The sequence below is a fragment of the Hyperolius riggenbachi genome, chromosome 9 (assembly GCF_040937935.1).
Source record: "Hyperolius riggenbachi isolate aHypRig1 chromosome 9, aHypRig1.pri, whole genome shotgun sequence".
Taxonomy (NCBI): Eukaryota; Metazoa; Chordata; class Amphibia; order Anura; family Hyperoliidae; genus Hyperolius; species Hyperolius riggenbachi.
This window is the reverse complement of record NC_090654.1, coordinates 28,860,991-28,880,832: the sequence shown is the minus strand read 5'-3', so window position 1 is coordinate 28,880,832 and position 19,842 is coordinate 28,860,991. Positions and strand designations below refer to the sequence as shown.

The 19,842-nt window shown below is 44.8% G+C and overlaps 1 long non-coding RNA gene across 1 annotated transcript in view; it reads right to left on the bottom strand.

Moving 5' to 3' along the window:
- Nucleotides 1–2,186: 2,186 nt before the first annotated feature.
- The window catches only part of LOC137531523 (uncharacterized), a 41,178-nt gene continuing 23,522 nt past the window's right edge, over nucleotides 2,187–19,842 (bottom strand). The window contains exon 3 of the long non-coding RNA XR_011023657.1: nucleotides 2,187–2,333. This is a non-coding gene — a long non-coding RNA (uncharacterized lncRNA). The remainder of the gene's footprint in view (nucleotides 2,334–19,842) is intronic.

Genomic DNA, 19,842 nt, shown 5'->3' with positions numbered 1-19,842 from the left:
CGATGCCTAACCCTAAGACCTCTCTCTACCGATGCCTAACCCTAAGACCTCTCTCTACTGATGCCTAACCCTAAGACCTCCTTCTATGCCTAACCCTAAGACCCCTCTCTACCGATGCCTAACCCCAAGACCTCCCTCTACCTATACCTAACCCCAAGACCTCCCTCTACCTATACCTAACCCTAAGACCTCCCTCTACCTATACCTAACCCCAAGACCTCCCTCTACCTATACCTAACCCCAAGACCTCCCTCTACTGATGTCTAACCCCAAGACCTCCCTCTACCTATGCCTAACCCGAAGACCTCCCTCTACCTATACCTAACCCTAAGACCTCCCTCTACTGATGTCTAACCCTAAGACCTCCCTCTACTGATGTCTAACCCTAAGACCTCCCTCTACTGATGTCTAACCCTAAGACCTCCCTCTACCTATACCTAACCCTAAGTCCTCCCTCTACTGATGTCTAACTCTAAGACCTCCCTCTACCTATGACTAACACTAAGACTTCCCTCTACTGATGCCTAATCCTAAGACCTTTCTCTACCTATGCCTAACACCTCCCTGCATCTATGCCAAACCAATGAGTTTGCGGCAATTCAGGGAAATTTGGCGCCCAATAAAATCGTGGGCACCAAGGCATGCCGATATGCAAATTGCGGCATTGCATAGTGTGACCTGTAATGCCACAATTTGCATAATGTCATGCCTCGGTCCTTCACTGTCTACAAAGTACAATGGCCGTCCAGTGGGGGAACAGAGTAGCCCAGGGGGCGGCGAGGAACTAAGAGGACTCAAAGGGGCTGGAGGAAGCCCAGGTAAGTATAAATCCTGAGACTTGCTTCAGCTCAGGTACACTTTAAAGGATACCCGAACTGACATGTGACATGAGGAACTAGACATGTGTATGTACAGTGCCTAGCACACAACTAGGCTGTGCTCTTTTTTCTTTCTCTGCCTGAAAGAGTTAAACATCCGGTGTGTAAGTGGCTGACTCAGTCCTGTCTCTGACAGGAAGTGACTACAGTGTGACCCTCACTCATAAGAAATTTCAACTATAAAACACTTTCCTAACAGAAAATGGCTTCTGAGAGCAGGGAAGAGAGAAAAGGGGTCAATAGTTCATAGATTTTAGCTCTGGCATACTGCAATGAATGTGCCATTGAGCAAAAACAATAAAACAGTTAAAAAGTAGATTTAAAGAAAACCTGAACTGAAAATGAAAAGTGAAAATCAACATAAAGGCCTAGTGCACACCAGAGCGTTTCCGCTGCGGTTTGCGATCCGCTTGCGGGTGCGGATCCGCTAGGGTAATGTATTTCAATGGGCTGGTGCACACCAGAGCGGGAGGCGTTTTGCAGAAACGCATACTCCCGGGCTGCTGCAGATTTTGGATTGCGGATGCGTTTCTGCCTCAATGTTAAGTATAGGAAAAACGCAAACCGCTCTGAAAAACGGCACTTCAGAGCGGTTTGCCAGGCGGTTTTTGTTACAGTAGCTGTTCAGTAACAGCTTTACTGTAACAACACATGAAATCTACTACACCAAAAACGCTTCCCAAAACCGCAAAATGCTAGCAGAAACGCTACAGAAAAAGAAGAAAAAGCGTTTCAAAATCTGCTAGCATTTTGTGGATCTGCTAGCGGTTTTTGGTGTGCACCAGGCCACACAGGTTATACGTACCTCCCATGTAGTCTACTCCTCAATCTCTTTCTCCTCTCCTGTGTCCTGTTTGTCCACTGTGATCGATGGAATTATCTGTCGTCCATTTTGAAAATGGCCATTACCCCATAACAGCTTCCTGGTCAGCACACAGTTCAACTGTAACATCGCCCACTTGAGCCATAGGGGAACATGGACACATCAGCTCTCCTCTCAGCTGTAACTGACAGCAACTGCTATATAACTGACAGCAACCGATATATTTCAGTTCTGACAAAATGTTGTCAGAACTGGAAAGGATTATTGTCAGAAGAAAATGGTGAGCTTCTGAGAGGAACTGATGGCAAGGTAACTATGTAATGTTCAATTGAAGATACCTCATGTATTTATTTTAAATAATTTTACTCAGTACAGGTTCTCTTTAAACATAAAACTGTGGAATATCTTAAGTTTTTTTTTTAGGAGAAGGAAGATAGATTCAATCATTTATTTCATTCATTTATTTTCGCTTCGGGTGTCCTGTAATCATCAACATGAAAAGATTCTTGTTTTTTGTTCATCTCTTGCCTTTCCAAAGAAGCGGGAGCCACACGGACGCTCTTTGTGATCACCACATACCAATGCTCACATGGTTTCCAGTCAACCTCCATTAGCGCACTTAAACCACAATGCTAATAGAAGAGACCAAAACATCAGTTACATTCCTCTAATCACCTCTCAGACCTCCACCCCACAACATCGCAGCCGGTACACATTCACTTCTCCTACATTTCTCCACTAGGCATACAGGTCATTAAAGCAGATCTGAACTCAGAACTTCCTCTCTGCTCTTAGAAATACGCAACAGCACAATAACCTTTACAGAAAAACATTCCTTTCTTACAGCTGGTACAAATCCTGCAATAAATCTGCAGTGTGTCTACTTCCTGCTTTCATGGAAGCAGACGTAGGGTTAAAGTGAACATCCGGACTAAAAATCGACTCAGCAGCACTGAAAAGGCCTGGTGTTTCTTGAACAGTATCACAGCATCAGAACTTTGTTTCTCTTATCCAAGCCTCATTTTTAGCTGCACAGAAGAAAACTGCCCGGGCTTTTTTCCCCTGATGCTGTGCAAAGCATGATGGGATTTCTGAAGTTGTTGCTCTCATTCTGCTGTTTTGGTGCAAATTTTTTTTTTTTACATTTTGAATTTGACATATGAAGCCTAGCGTGTGCAGCTGGGAGGGGTAATCAGGACACAGGACAGTTGGAACTGTGTCTCCTGCTCCTTGTCACTTCCTTTCAACCAAAAAGATGGCTGCCCCCATGACAAAGATGGCAGCCCCCATGAATCACAAACATTTGCCTGATCTTTTAAAACAGGGTGGGTAAAAAATTATATTACATATCTATTCTAATTAACATAACTAATGTAACTTAATGACAGTATGTTTGTTTAGGCTGAAGTTCCCCTTTAACATCCTGTGTTTACCAATTAGCTGAGGTCGCCAAGATTCCTGTGCTGACACAGTTGAGAGCTCAAATTACAATTATGATTACTTGCAGCTGAGGGGGAATTAGACAGGCTCTTCACTCTAAACACAAACAGGGTGGATTATTCTGTGTTTTCCTTGTGTCCTGTGCATGAGTACAGGTCCACTTTAAGAAGCAGTAAGAAATTTAGGAAGGAAAAAGAGAAAACAAAAGAAAAAAACTCAACTAAACAAAAAATAAATATAAATATAACAAGTTGAAAGATCAGATTGGATAAGGTGCCATACAACCTTGTTTTATCATCTTAACCCAGACATTGTAAAAACAATATATAGTCAGTCCCCTACTTAGAAATGACTCAAGCAGGGCCGGCCTGCTCATGAGGCGGGGTGAAACATTTGCCTCAGGCGGCAAACTTCTAGGGGCGGCACCCGCCTGTCCGTGGGTACGGGGGGGGGGGGGGGAGGGCGGCCGCCGAGCCGGAGGGGTAGCTGGCAGGACGGGGGTATTGGGCCTAGCGGTGGGGAGGGGGGTCGGACCCCCCCTCCCTCGCCTGGGTCCCCCGATCTGAGCTCCCCTCCAGCTGTAATAGGAAGCAGCCGATGCTCAATCGTAAGAGGCACGGGCGAGGAGGACTCAACTTCTCCGCGTTCCAGCATGCACTCCACTGACGTCACTTCCTGCATCGCCGTCCACTTACAATACAGTGGGCGGCGATGCAGGAAGTGACGTCAGTGGAACGCACGCTGGAACGCGGATAAGGTGAGTCCTCCCCGTCCGTGCCTCTTACTGCTGGGCATCGGCAGCTTCCTATTACAGCTAGAGGGAAGCGCAGATCGGGGGACCCAGGCGAGGGAGGGGGGGTCCAACCCTCCGGTTCGGCGGCCCCCGGTGGGGGGGGCATCGATTTTTTAAATTAATTTGCCTCAGGCGGCAAAAAGTCTAGGGCTGGCCCTGGACTCAAGTTACAATTTTTCCTACATGCAAACAGAGTTGTCTCCATGTTAAAAAATATACATGACTGTTTTGTTATTTCTTATTTTTGATGTTACAGTATAAACTGTTATAAGTAGGTTAAAACACATCAAAGGCATGTTGAAAACTAGAGATGGCCCGAACGGTTCAACCGCGAACTACATGCGATTTCAACCTGCCCCCTATTCTACATCATTAGGCTCAACTTTGACCCTCTACATCACAGTCAGCAGACACATGGTAGCCAATCAGGCTACACTTCCTCCTGAAGCCCCCCCCCCCCCTTATAAAAGGCAGGCAGCGTCGGCCATTTCCCTCACTCGTGTGGCTGCAGTAATTAGAGAAGGGAGAGGAACCTGCTGTAGCCATAGGAAACGCTTAGTTAGGCTCCTGTTTGGCTTCTTAGCTTGCTCCTAGTTGATACTAATTGCTAAAAAGCACACCTCAACAGCTCTTTTGAGAGCTAATGTTGTTCTTGTGATCTTTTTTTTTTTTTTTTTTTCGTGTGTGTTCCACTGACACTTGCATATACAGCCCAGTCAGTCAGTCGCAGCTGGCCCTTGGCCCCTTGCTAATTCCTACTGTGCCACTGCCAGGCCCAGCACATTCAGTGCCTACCTTTTCACTGCACGTGTGTGACAGCTGCACATTTGTAATAGCAATCACTGCATACCTGTTCATGTTTACTGCACCTGCGTGACAGAAGCACGCAGTGTTATATACCAGTCACTGCACCTGTTCACGGTACCTTTGTGTGTGACAGCTGCACATTTATAATACTAGTCACTGCATACCTGTTCAGGGTACCTGTGTGTGTGTGAGACAGCTGCACATTTGTAATACCAGTCACTGCATACCGGTTCACTGCACCTGTGTGACCGCACGCTGTTTTTATATACCAGTCCATGCATACCTGTTAATTGCACCTGTGTAACCGCACATTGTTGTACCAGCAGTCACTGCAACCTTTTCACTGCACCTGTGTAAACGCACATTGGGCCTGATTCACAAAGCGGTGCAAAGTGTTTGCACGTGAGTGAAAACCCCTTTATCACGCCTAAACTCAGTTTAGGCATGATAAGAAGAAACTCGTGCGAATTTTCCGCGCGCAAAGTTTTGCACGCGCAGCACCCGGCACTTCGCGCGAAGCTCCCATTAAGCCTTTTGGGACTTTGCGCGCGCGCGTTCGCGCGATAGCTTCGCGCGAGTTAGAGCACAAAGCGGTGATAACTTTGCTAGTGCAAAGGTTATCACGCCTAAAGTCTTTTAGGCGTGATAACTGAGTTATCACCGTTTTGTGAATCGAGCCCATTGTATTAATCAAGTCAGTGCATAACTTTCACTTCATCCCCCCCCCCAATATGGACAAAACAAGAGGCAGAGCCAGAGGCAGGCCACCTGGCAGGTCTGTTCGAGGTCGCGCTGATGTGATTTCATGCGACCCTCGACCAAAGTACAGTGTTCAGAAGAAGGCACGTGCCATCAACCCCCAATATTGTCAGGACGTAGTTGACTATTTAACACAGAACACCTTATCTTCCTCAGCTTCCGCACAGAAGCGTGACATATCTAGAGTTGGGCCGAACCTCCGATTTTAGGTTCGCGAACCGGGTTCGCGAACTTCCGCGGAAGGTTCGGTTCGCGTTAAAGTTCGCGAACCGCAATAGACTTCAATGGAGATGCGAACTTTGCAAAAAAAAAAATTTTTTAGCTGGCCACAAAAGTGATGGAAAAGATGTTTCAAGGGGTCTAACACCTGGAGGGGGGCATGGCGGAGTGGGATACACGCCAAAAGTCCCCGGGAAAAATCTGGATTTGACGCAAAGCAGCGTTTTAAGGGCAGAAATCATATTGAATGCTAAATGACAGGCCTAAAGTGCTTTAAAACATCTTGCATGTGTATACATCAATCAGGTAGTGTAATTAAGGTACTGCTTCACACTGACACACCAAACTGTTCACTGAACAGAACAGGTATGCAGTGGCGGGATCACTGAACAGAACAGGTATGCAGTGGCGGGTTCACTGAACAGAACAGGTATGCAGTGCCGGGTTCACTGAACAGAACAGGTATGCAGTGGCGGGTTCACTGAACAGAACAGGTATGCATTGGCGGGTTCACTGAACAGAACAGGTATACAGTGGCGGGTTCACTGAACAGAACAGGTATGCAGTGGCGGGTTCACTGAACAGAACAGGTATACAGTGGCGGGTTCACTGAACAGAACAGGTATGCAGTGGCGGGTTCACTGAACAGAACAGGTATGCAGTGGCGGGTTCACTGAACAGAACAGGTATGCAGTGCCGGGTTCACTGAACAGAACAGGTATGCAGTGGTGGGTTCACAGAACAGGTATGCAGTGGTGGGTTCACAGAACAGGTATGCAGTGGTGGGTTCACAGAACAGGTATGCAGTGGTGGGTTCACAGTACAGGTATGCAGTGGTGGGTTCACAGAACAGGTATGCAGTGGTGGGTTCACAGAACAGAAATGCAGTGGTGGGTTCACAGTACAGGTATGCAGTGGTGGGTTCACAGAACAGGTATGCAGTGGTGGGTTCACAGAACAGGTATGCAGTGGTGGGTTCACAGAACAGGTATGCACTGGTGGGTTCACAGAACAGGTATGCAGCCAGGGACAAGCTAAGCCTAACTAATCTTTCCCTATGAGAGAGAGTGTGCAGCAGCTCGCCCTACTCTCACTAATGCAGGCACACGAGTGACCGTAATGGTCGCCGCTGCCTGCCTTTTAGTAGGGGGGAGTGGCTCCAGGGGCTAGTGTAGCCTAATTGGCTACACTGTGCCTGCTGACTGTGATGTAGAGGGTCAAAGTTGACCCTCCATGGTGCATTATGGGGCGAACCGAACTTCCGCAAAGGTTCGCCTGCGGGACGCGAACGCGAACCACGGAAGTTCGCATGGAACCGTTCGCAGGCGAACCGTTCGGCCCAACTCTAGACATATCTTCTTCCTCCTGCTCCGATTCTGGCACCCCACTTAACACTCCATCTGCAGCCATCATCCCAGGGCTCAGCAGTGTGGATATTTTTGGGTGTGTCTGCCTCAGATGAGAGCAATGCCATCTGTACTCTCTGCCACCGAAAATTGAGCAGTGGAAAGACCAAGACCCGCGTAGGGACAACTACCTTATGAAGGCACATGATTACAAAGTACAAACTGCAATGGGATGACCACCTGAGGAAAAGCAGCGCAGTGTAAGATACCATCAAGCAATTATTGCTCAAAAAAGGCAATACCCAAACTATACAGTGATGTTGAAAGGCAAGTGGTGTCACCTCTGGCACACATCGTTGGGTCAAGGGTCCATCTGACCACGGATGGCTGGTCTGCAAAGCACGGTCAGGCCTGCCCGAAGACTAAGTCAGTCCCCACACACAGCATCTCTGCCTGCACGCCATGTGACTGCCTGCCCCAAGACTAAGTCGGTCCCCACACAGCATCTTTGCCTGCAGGCCGCTTGTCTGCCTTCTCTGCCACCACCAACAGGGTCCAGGACTCCAGGTGGATTCATGAATTTTTAAGGCCACTGTTGGCAGCGGCTGCTATAATAATTTTTCTGGTGCGTGTACATGCCTGCCTAATTTTTACAAACAAAAGGCATGTACATGTGTCAATTCCCCTTTGTGATTGTTACCTTGCAACGGTGAAGGGGCTTGCGTATCACAATGAAGCAATGACCGGCTAAATGAGTGTGTTGGGGCTGGGGGGCACACCTGACCCAAGAAGATAGATAATAAGGTCATTGCTTCATTGTGGACAGACCAAATTCGATCAGCTGGACACTCAGTCACTGTTGTTCTATCACTGAGCTACCTCAGCCCGACCATATGGGCTTGAAAACCGCTATCGCCTGCACTCTCGCCATGGTGCGCACCAGTCCAGCACGGCCATCACTACACAAATGGCTGTTTGCGGTGCGTCACACAGAGAGTTTGGTGTGTCAGTGTGAAGCAGTACACTAATTACACTACCTGATTGATGTATACACATGCAAGATGTTTTAAAGAGACTCCGTAACAAAAATTGCATCATGTTTTTTATAATCCTACAAGTTCCTAAAGCTATTCTAATGTGTTCTGGCTTACTGCAGCACGTTCTACTATCACCATCTCTGTAATAAATCAACTTATCTCTCTCTTGTCAGACTTGTCAGCCTGTGTCTGGAAGGCTGCCAAGTTCTTCAGTGTTGTGGTTCTGTGATGCATCTCCCCCCTCCAGGCCCCTCTCTGCACACTGCCTGTGTATTTAGATTAGGACAGCTTCTCTCTTATCTCTTATCTTTTACAAGCCTCCTCTGAGCTGGCTGGGCTTTCACATACTGAGGAATTACATACAGGCAGAGCTGTCTGCACTCTGCAGGAAGAAACAGCCTGACACTTCAGTGGAAGATAGCTGCAGGGGGAAAGAAACACACAAATGATCTCTTGAGATTCAAAAGGAAGGGTGTATACAGCCTGCTTGTGTATGAATGTATTTTCTATGTGTGGACATACTGTACATCAACCTACTTGATGTTTTGGTGGCCATTTTGTTTGTTTATAAACAAACTTTTTAAAACTGTTTTTAACCACTTTTAATGCGGCGAGGAGCAACGAAATTGTGACAGAGGGTAAAAGGAGATGTCCCCTAACGCACTGGTATGTTTACTTTTGTGCGATATTAACAATAAAGATTCTCTTTAAAGCACTTTAGGCCTCCAATTTAGCATTCAATGTGATTTCTGCCCCTAAAACGCTGCTTTGCATCCAATCCGGATTTTTCCCCGGGACTTTTGGCGTGTATCCCACTCCTCCATGCAAAAACTCAGATGTAAGACCCCTTGAAACATCTTTTCCATCACTTTTGTGGCCAGAATAAATGTTTGTAATTTTCAAAGTTCGCCTCCCCATTGAAGTCTATTGCGGTTCGCAAAGTTCGCACGATCCCGAACTTTTGCGGAAGTTCGCATTCGAGGTTTGCGAACCTAAAATCGGAGGTTCGAGCCATCTCTATTGAAAACAAGCAAAAAACTAAGTTTTTATACTTAAAGGAAACCAGAGATGAACGCTTTGTCAAAAAATAAACATATCTCCCGATAGATTTTACAAAATAAATGCTATACCTGGTATTTTCACCGCTCTGGAGTGCTGTTTCTTGTGTTTTTTTTTTTTTATTTTTTTTTTTACTAAAACTCCATGCAAAACCTAGTTCATCAGAAAAGCATATTATTTAGTGGTCTGTGTGCAAAATAAAATCACCATTTCTAAAAATTTCTTATGAGTCATGACTAACAAATATAGATTAAAAAAAATAAATTTCAATATGCCCTTACATTAGCAGACACAGGATTAGCTTCTTCCGCTGCACCAGCAGCTCCTCCCATTTCATCACAGCTCTCTGTGATGCTGCAAGTATACAGAACAGGAAAGCAGAGCCAGAAGGGGGCAGGCTTATGCTTGAAAAGACATCAGAGAAGACAGACTCATCTATAATGATTCCTGAGCAAAGCCAGACTGAATGCTCAGTCTGGGACTTTATCAGGGCTGGTAACAAGCAGGCTGAGCAGTGAAGGATAAAGCATAGAACAGGGTAGGTGTTTTCTCTAATGCTCCTACTGATATCTATGGTAAAATACATGAGGGTGCTTCGTCTCTGGTATACTTTAAAGAGGAACTGTAGTGAAAATGACATACAGTAATTAATACATTTTTTATTTTTTTTTTACAATATTCATTTATAGATTATTTAGTCAGTGTTTGCCCATTGTGAGATCTTTCTTCTCCCTGATTTACGTCCTGAAATTTATCACTGGTGGTGACATCTTTAGTCCTGCCAGGTGATCTGTGCGGAATGTTCATTACTAAGAGCTCTATGCACAGAGGTGGATACTGCTTGCTTGACAATTGGAAAAAGTTATTATTTCCCACAATGCAACGAGGTTCACAAACGGCAAACTGTAAGGACCATGGTCCTGACCTCACACTGTGGGAGGGGTTTCTTCACAATATCAGCCATACAGGTGTCCCTGATGATCCATTAGAGAAAAGGTAAAGATTTTTCGTGGCAAAGGGGGTATCAGCTAATGATTGGGATGCAGCTCAATCCTGGGTTACAGGTCCTCTTTAAATCCAGAGTTGTCCGTAATAAATCATTTATCCACGTTTCACCATGTATAACACAGGACTCAACTTCCACACAATTTCCTGGTATGTAACCGGTTTGTAAGTAGGGTATGGCCTGTGTATCTACAGTCCGGGATCTCCATAATGAGTTTCAGTTCTTCCTTTGCTGACTGGAAGTAAGTGAATTATCTGTACATTTAAGTATCCAGATGTTTTCTTCACCTCGTTTCAACTAAAAGGAGCCATTTCTACCAGGGGCAATACACCTTCTAATCTGGGAAAAAGAGAGAGAACACCAAGAGCCCAATATAGTGTAGTATGTACTGGTAATGTATAATTGGAAGAGTAATTATATTCATTTAACACTCACAAACCGGGGTTATCAATTAGGCAACCACTGTCAAGGCAGGTGGGGAGATTGTCCTGACCCCACTCAGGAATAAGAAGTCGCTCTCTGTAGTAGAAGAAGAAAAGGTACAACCCTCCACCAAGGGTGGACTTGATGTAGATAATAGGACAACAGAGGAGCCAATAGGATAAAAAACACTAAAAGAACTTAAAAACCCATCTTGGTAATAGAGGAGGCAGTGGTGGACTCACCCCCTCCAAGCAGAACACACGACTGTGGATTTTCAGTCAAAACAATTTTATTGGATACTCCAAATAAAGTGCAACGCGTTTCGCGGGGTACAAACCCGCTTCATCAGGCAATAACAGATAGGAGTAAACACTGAGGCGCTCAGTGTTGATGATACTGGCAGATGCTATTTACTCCTATCTGTTATTGCCTGATGAAGCGGGTTTGTACGAGTTGCACTTTGGAGTATCCAATAAAATAATTTTGATTGAAAATCCACAGTTGTATGTTCTGCTTGGAGGAGGTAAGTCCACCACTACCTCCTCTATTACCAAGATGGGTTTTTAAGTTCCTTTAGTGTTTGTTTTACCCTGTTGGTGCCTGTGTTATCCTATCATCTTCTACTCTGGATACACCATGGTCTGAAGAAATATAAACCTTTACACACCTACTGAACTAATGCTACAAGCACAATCACAGTCACTACAAGAGCCTCTTTCTGTTTATTGGGTTTTTTTGGGGGGGGGGGCAACTAAGATGTGCACTCGCTGGGGGACAATAGGTAAGAATTCAGGTTGGTTGTTACCTTGTGCACATGTTAAATTTTTATTATCGCCATGTATTCATATAGCACTGGCATCTTCTGCAGCACTTTACTCAGTCATGCCACTGACTGTCCTCAGAAGAGCTCACAATCTAATACCTATCATAGTCATAGTCTAATGTCCTACCATATCATTATGTATTTATATAGTACTGTCATCTTCTGCAGCAGTGTACAGAGTACATAGTCATGTTGTCACTGACTGTCCTCAGAGGAGCTCACAATCTAATCCTGCTAAGCCATAGTCTAATCTCCTACCATATTATTATTGTGTATTTATATAACACTGACATCTTCTGCAGCACTTTACAGAGTACATACTCATGTCACTGACTGTTCTCAGAGGTTCTCACAATCTAATCCTACCATAGTCATAGTCTAATGTCCTACCATATTATTATTATTATTATTATTATTATTATGTATTTATATAGCACTGACATCTTCTGCAGCACATTACAGAGTACATAGGTATGTCACTGATTGTCCTCAGAGGAGCTCACAATCTAATCCTACCATAGTCATGGTCTGTCTCTACCATATTATTATTATTATTATGTATTTATATAACACTGACATCTTCTGCAGCACTTTACAGAGCACATAGTCATGTCACTGACTGTCCTCAGAGGAGCTCACAATCTAATCCTACTATAGTCATAGTCTAATGTCCTACCATATCATTATGTATTTATATAGCACTGACATCCTCTGCAGCACTATACAGAGTACATAATCATGTCACTGACTGTCCTCAGAGGAGCTCACAATCTAATCCTACCATAGTCATAGTCTAATGCCCTACCATATTATTATTATTCGTTACCTTATATTGACTACAGTTCCCCTTTAAGAATGAGTAAACTAGTAACCTTGGCAATAAAACGCCCTCCTGCGTTGGCTCCTCAATTACCGGTAGCGAGAGCCGTTTCACCCACCACCAGTCATCCTGTAACAGGCAGCTGATGCGCAGCCGTCCGCTCAGGATAAAAAACAGCCAATCATTGGGATTAATAACCCGTCCATTGCCCCTGTCACCCCTGCGATGACAATCCAATCTAGAGATGGCCATCGCCTGATTGAAGCCAGGGATGGCAGCGCTCTCCCTTCATCTCATGATAACGAGGTCTCGGCTCCTGCGTAGCTCTCCGCTAGGGTCAGAGCAGAAGCCGCTGACACAAAGGATGAAATGGCTTTCAGATTGTAAACTTAATGAAGCTAATATGTATTGCCTGCCTGACCAGGACAAAGGGGGCTGTTTATAAAGAGATTAATGATACCAGCCAATGAAAGCCCTGGATCTGCCGCTCATTCACTGTAAAGTGCGCTAGCCAATAGTATTGATTGACACCTGCCTCTGAAACCGTAACCAAGAATTAAACTTCATCCTAATCAGTAGCTGATCCCCCCCCCCCCCCTTTCCCATGAGAAATATTTTCCTTTTCACAAAAGGATCATCGGGGCTGATATTGTGGTGAAACCCCTCTCACGGTGTGAAGTCAGGACCATGGTTCTGAAATCACACTGTGGGAGCCTTGTTGCATTGTGGGAAATAACAGCTGTTTACAGCCGTTTTCAACAGCCAAAAAAGCAAGCAGCATCTCCTTCCACTGACATCACCTGCCATCAGTAAAAATGTCACCATGTGATAAATGTCAGAATGTAAATCAGGGAGAGGAAAGATTTTACAATGGGCACTCACTGACTAAATCATTTATACATAATTATTGTAAAAATTAAGTACTTTTTTAATTACATTTTTACTGGAGTTCCTCTGTAAAGGACAACTGTAGTGAGAGGTACAGTATATGGAGGCTGCCATATTTATTTCCTTTTAAACAATACCAGTTGCCTGGCAGCCCTGTTTCTCTCTTTGGCTGCAGTAGTATCTGAATCACACACAAGAAACAAGCATGCAACTAATCTTGTCAGATCTAATAATAATATTGTCAGAAACACCTGATCTGCTGCATGCTTGTTCAGGGGCTATTGCTGAAAGTGTTAGAGGCAGAAGATTAGCCGGACAGCCAAAAAACTGTTTTTGCTTAAAGAGACTCCGTAACAAAAATTGCATCCTGTTTTTTATCATCCTACAAGTTCAAAAAGCTATTCTAATGTGTTCTGGCTTACTGCAGCACTTTATACTATCACTGTCTCTGTAATAAATCAACTTATCTCTCTCTTGTCAGACTTGTCAGCCTGTGTCTGGAAGGCTGCCAAGTTCTTCAGTGTTGTGGTTCTGATATGAACTCCCCCTTCCAGGCCCCTCTATGCACACTGCCTGTGTGTTATTTAGGATTAGAGCAGCTTCTCTCTTCTCTCTTATCTTTTACAAGCTGGATAAATCGTTCTCTGAGCTGGCTGGGCTTTCACATACTGAAGAATTACAGACAAGGGCAAAGCTGTTTGCAGGAAGAAACAAGCAGCCTGTCACTTCAGTGCATGAGAACAGGGGGAAAGAAACACACAAATGATCTCTTGAGATTCAAAAGGAAGGCTGTATACAGCCTGCTTGTGTATGGATGTATTTTTCTATGTGTGGACATACTGTACATCAACCTACTTCCTGTTTTGGTGGCCATTTTGTTTGTTTATAAACAAACTTTTTAAAACTGTTTTTAACCACTTTTAATGCGGCGAGGAGCGGCGAAATTGTGTCAGAGGGTAATAGGAGATGTCCCCTAACGCACTGGTATGTTTACTTTTGTGCGATTTTAACAATACAGATTCTCTTTAAATGGAAGATCCACGGAGTTGTTTAAAAAAATAAAAATACTAATCCACTTACCTGGGGCTTCCTCCAGCCCGTGGCAGGCAGGACGTGCCCTCGACGTTGCTCCAGGGGCTCCCGGTCTTCTCCAGTGGCTCACCCGACCTGGCCAGGCCGGCTTCCTGGTCGGGCTTCTCCTTGCGCTCCAATGTGCGTCTCACGCGCACAAGAGCCCGACCTGGAAGCCGGCCTGGCCAGGTCAGGTAAGCCACCGGAGAAGACCGAGAACCTCCGGAGCGGCGTCGAGGGCCTGTCCTGCCTGCCACGGGCTGGAGGAAGCCCCAGGTAAATGGATTAGTATTTTTATTTCTCCGTGAACTCTTCCTTTAACCAGCTGAGCGGTCTGGACGAGCTCAGCTCGTCCAACACCGCCAGCGGCTGCCGCTCAGGCCCTGCTGGGCCGATTTTAACGAAATAAAAAGCAGCACACGCAGCCGGCACTTTGCCAGCCGCGTGTGCTGCCTGATCGCCGCCGCTCTGCGGCGATTCGCCGCGAGCAGCGGCGAAAGAGGGCCCCCCTAGCCGCCTGAGCCCAGCGTAGCCGGAACAAAAAGTTCCGGCCAGCGCTAAGGGCTGGATCGGAGGCGGCTGACGTCAGGACGTCGGCTGACGTCGATGACGTCACTCCGCTCGTCGCTATGGCGACGATATAAGCGAAACAAGGAAGGCCGCTCATTGCGGCCTTCCTTGTTTATTCTGGGCGCCGGAGGCGATCGGAAGATCGCCTCCGGAGCGCCCTCTAGTGGGCTTTCATGCAGCCAACTTTCAGTTGGCTGCATGAAATAGTTTTTTTTTTATTTAAAAAAAACCCTCCCGCAGCCACCCTGGCGATTTAATCAGAACGCCAGGGTGGTTAAGGGCTGGTGCACACCGAGCGGCTTTTTCAGCGTTTCTGCAGCCGCTTGCGGCTGCGGATACGCTTGGCCAATGTATCTCAATGAGGTGGTTCACACCAGAGCAGGAGGCGTTTTGCAGAAACGAATCCTCCCGGGGTGAGGCATTTTTTGGATTGCGGATGCGTTCCTGCCTCAATGTTAAGTATAGGAAAAACGCAAACCGCTCTGAAAAACGCCTGTTCAGAGCGGTTTTGCCGGCGTTTTTGTTACAGAAGCTGTTCAGTAACATCTTTACTGTAACAATATATGAAATCTACTACACCAAAACCGCTACACAAAACCGCAAAACACTACAGAAAATAAGAAAAAGCGTTTCAAAATCTGCTAGCATTTTGCGGATCTGCTAGCGGGTTTTGGTGTGCACCAGGCCTAAAAGGCAATAAATATGGCCAGCCTCCACATACCTCTCACTACAGTTGTCCTTTAAAGAAAACCTGAACTGAAAATTAAAAGTCAAAATAAGCATACACAAGTCATACTTACCTCCCGTGTAGTCTACTCCTCAGTGTCTTTCTCCTGTCCCGCGACCTGTTTGTTCACTGTGATCAACGGAATTTTCCATCCTTCATTTTGAAAATGACCATTACCCATAACAGCTTCCTGGTCAGCACACTGTTAAACTGTAACATCGCCCACTTGAGCCATAGGGAAACATGAACATTTACCTGGTACATCAGTTTTCCTCTCAGCTATAACTGACAGCAACTGATATTTTACTGACAGAAACTGATATATTTTAGTTCTGACAAAATGTTGTCAGAACTGGAAGGAATAATTGTCAGAAGAAAATGGTGAGCGTCTGAGAGGAACTGATGGCAAGGTAACTATGTAATGTTCATTTGAAGTTACCTCATGTGTTTATTTTAAATATTTTTACTCAGTACAGGTTCTCTTTAACGAATATCTGGGCTTCAATTCGCAAAGACATATTCTGTAAAAATTACATGTTTGGTCATTTACCTCATGCAGTATTTAAGACATTTTTTTTTTTATTACATGCGGTAATAGTTCAATTGACAATTCACTAAGATTTTAACTTATACAATATTTTATTCAGTTTAAGTAATCATGCAATTTTTCCAGGGGAGTAGCAATAGGGGTTGCAGGGGTTGCGACCGCATCGGGCCCTTGCGCCAGAGAGGCCCCGAAGGGCCCTCCCTCAACTGCAGTATTAGCTCTCTATTGGTCCTGTGCTCATAATAATCACTTCTATAGATACTTTGAATAGTGGTAATCATTAACAAACTGCTCCCCATCCCCTTCTTGCACCTCTGACACTGTAGTTGCCATTGGCTGGTTTTGGTGCGCCGTATCAATTGTTATGTATAGAATGCTTGGGGGGCCCCATTGTAAAACTTGCATCGGGCCCATAGATCCTTAGCTACGCCACTGAGTATTTCATTTGGTATTAGATGGATTATTGTAGTGCAGGGTAAATGGATGAAAGATGACATACAGGCAGCATTGTTTTGATAATACTGACAAGTAAAGAGCAAGTCCAAGCTACATAAAATTAAATTTGTATTAATTAAAGAGAAACTCCAACCTAGAATTGAACTTTATCCCAATCAGTAGCTGATACCCCCTTTTACATGAGAAATATAATGATTTTCACAAACAGACCATCAGGGGGCGCTGTATGACTGATTTTTTGCTGAAACCCTTCCCACAAGAAGCTCTGAGTACCTCGGTACTCTGGGCAAACTGCCACAATGTAACAATGTTCACAGACTGGAAATGGCTGTTTACAGCTGTCTGTAAGAGCCAGAACAGCTAGGAGCAGCTACATAATCTGCCCACAGTAACAATGTCACCATGTAATACATGTCAGAATGTGAATCTGGGAGAGGAAAGATTTTACAATGAGCAAACACTGACTAAATCATTTATACATAATTATTGTAAAAATGAAGCACTTTTTTTTACTACATTATTTTCACTGGAGTTCCTCTTCAAAAACCGTTGCTATCTTATTGACCTTTTTTTGTTCCTACAAAATGATATTGTGAAATTAGGGGAAATATGTTTTTATTATTAACTTTCTTATTTTCCTGAATCGTTGAATTAGTTTTCACCTTTTCTCGGCCCAGTTTCCTCCCTTCTATAAACTTCTAAATGGCTGTTAGTTACCGACAGCTCCAGGCTGGAGACTGTACATCCCACTTTTGTTACCGCATGCTCTAACACCTCTGTGAATTGACATTTGAAACTTTTACCACACAAGTCAGTAATCTAGCTCATTAGTCGTTAATTAATAGTTTTCCATGTGGTAACAGCCTTAGTGAATTGGCATTTTACAAACTGTTTTGTAAAATCAGCTGTTTTCTGCTTTATTGAGTGCAGTAATGCACTTAAGGACTGCAGTCATAAAACCCCTTAAGGACCAGACACCTTATTTCCATTTAGACCACTACAGCTTTAACTGTTTACTGCTCGCTCATACAACCTACCACCTAAATGAATTTTACCTCATTTTCTTGTCACTAATACAGCTTTCTTTTGGTGCTATTTGATTGCTGCTGTGATTTTTTGTTTTTTTTGTTTTTATTATATTCATCAAAAAATACATGAATTTTGTCAAAATGATTTTTTTTAAATTTCTGTGCTCACATTTTTCAAATAAAGTAAAATTTCTACATACATTTTTTCTAAATTTATTGTGCTACATGTCTTTGATTAAAAAAAATCCAATAGGTGTATATTTATTGGTTTGGGTAAAAGTTATAGCGTTTACAAACTATGGTGCCAAAAGTAATTTTTCCATTTTGAAGCATCTCTGACTTCTCTGAGCACCTGTCATGTTTCATGAGGTACTAGAATTCCAGGATAGTATAAATACCCCCCAAAATGACCCCATTTTGGAAAGAAGACATCCCAAAGTATTCACTAAGAGGCATGGTGAGTTCATAGAAGATTTTATTTTTTGTCAAAAGTTAGCGGAAAATGACACTTTGTGACAAAAAAAAATTCCATTTCTTCTAACTTGTGACAAAAGAAAATGAAATCTGCCACGGACTCACCATGCCCCTCTCTGAATACTTTGGGGTGTCTACTTTCCAAAATGGGGTCATTTGTGGGGTGTGTTTACTGTCCTGGCATTTTGGGAGGTGCTAAATTGTAAGCACCCCTGTAAAGCCTAAAGGTGCTGTCACAGGAGCCCTAGTGGTCTGACCGCACTTAGCCTTCTAAACGGTGCCAGCGCACAGATCGTGCGAACTCTGGTCGCAGTCAATGCGCAGGAACCGTTAAGAATTAGCCGCAGACAACCCAGAAGGGAGCCTGTGAGACACGGGTAATTACAACATACACACGATTCCACGGTATCTGCCACCACCACTGGTATGGGCCAGTGGACCCGATTTACTGACTGACTAGTCCTGCGAATAGAACAGTTAAACACACGGTATTCTGTCTAGCCAACAACAAACAAACAGTAGCGTATCTTCAGAGACCCGGGATCAGTTCTGTGTGTGCTGATAAGCAGGGTAGCGGACAGTGAATGACTTGGAGAAAGTCGTTTATTCACGCAATATAAATAATTAATATATACAGACAATTATTAAAATCAACAATTATTAAAACAGTAATAGCCAGTATAAAAAATAAAAGAAGGGAGAAAAATACTTAGTTCCTGGAAAGATGTCCTTTTTGTGGGAAAAATCAGAGTTCTGGGTTTCAATCAATGGTCAGAGTTCAGACCAGGTGGATGCCAGCATATCCTCAAGCTGGCACAGATGAGTTCAAGATGTTTCAGGGTGGAGGACACTGAGTTTGGGTCCTCTGCCATTCTTATGCCCCTGATTCAGTAGGAGGGAGTGAGGGCGGGCCCACACACCCCCTTAGAACATGAGATGAGTCCTCCCCTTGTCCTGGGAACCAGAAATCATACCTTAACCATATATGGGCTCTATCTCACAGAACTGTACAGGTCAGGGCAGATTTACTAATATTTTCAGGTCTGCCTCGATGTACCCAGCAGCCTGATACCAAACATGAGGGGTGGGACCCTTGTGGTATCAGCAGGGCACTTTCGAACTGCCTAACTGGCAGTCTTTCCCTCAGAATGGTCTGAAATTTCTTCAGAACCAGCGCCAGATAGGGCCAAGCATGCTCTGTTAGTTTGGAGGGTCTGCCAGCCTGGCAACACAGAAAATATGATACATATAGCAGTTTATGGAATATGAGATACCCCTGGGATTGATAGCAGGTCATTCCCAGGCAAAGGCTCTTTGCAGTTTGGGGCAGCTAGCTAGGTGTCAGCTCCCCTGCTGGGAGGGAGCCGGAGGGTCTGGCTTTTCTTCCAACTAGATTGCTTCTGTCATGGTCTATACCTGATGGATGGGCCATCAGCACAGCTTGAAGCCAGGGACTCTCTGGGCCCAGGCTCATTAGCATATCAAAAGAGCCATCCAGCAGTTGGGCTGGTGCTATCTCTCTGCTGAAAAAAAGACTTCAGCTGCCCCTACACACTCAACCCAGATTGTATCGATTTGAAGCGCAATTGATGCAGAGAATCGAGTGCGATCGCTTTTCTTCACGGGCGGTTACAGGACGCGCCTGCGGCCCCGCAACCGTCCATGACAGCCCCCCCTGGGGAGAAGGCAGATAGACATGCATCAGCAAGATGTGTGTCGTTGCCGCTAACCTGCGAGATCTGATCTAGTTCCCCGTTGGCGTTCTGGGGTCGGCTGCCCGCTGCGTGTCGGCCAACCTGGCTGACGGGTCTCGGGTTGCCGGTGCGGCGGGAAAACCTATTGGAGCCT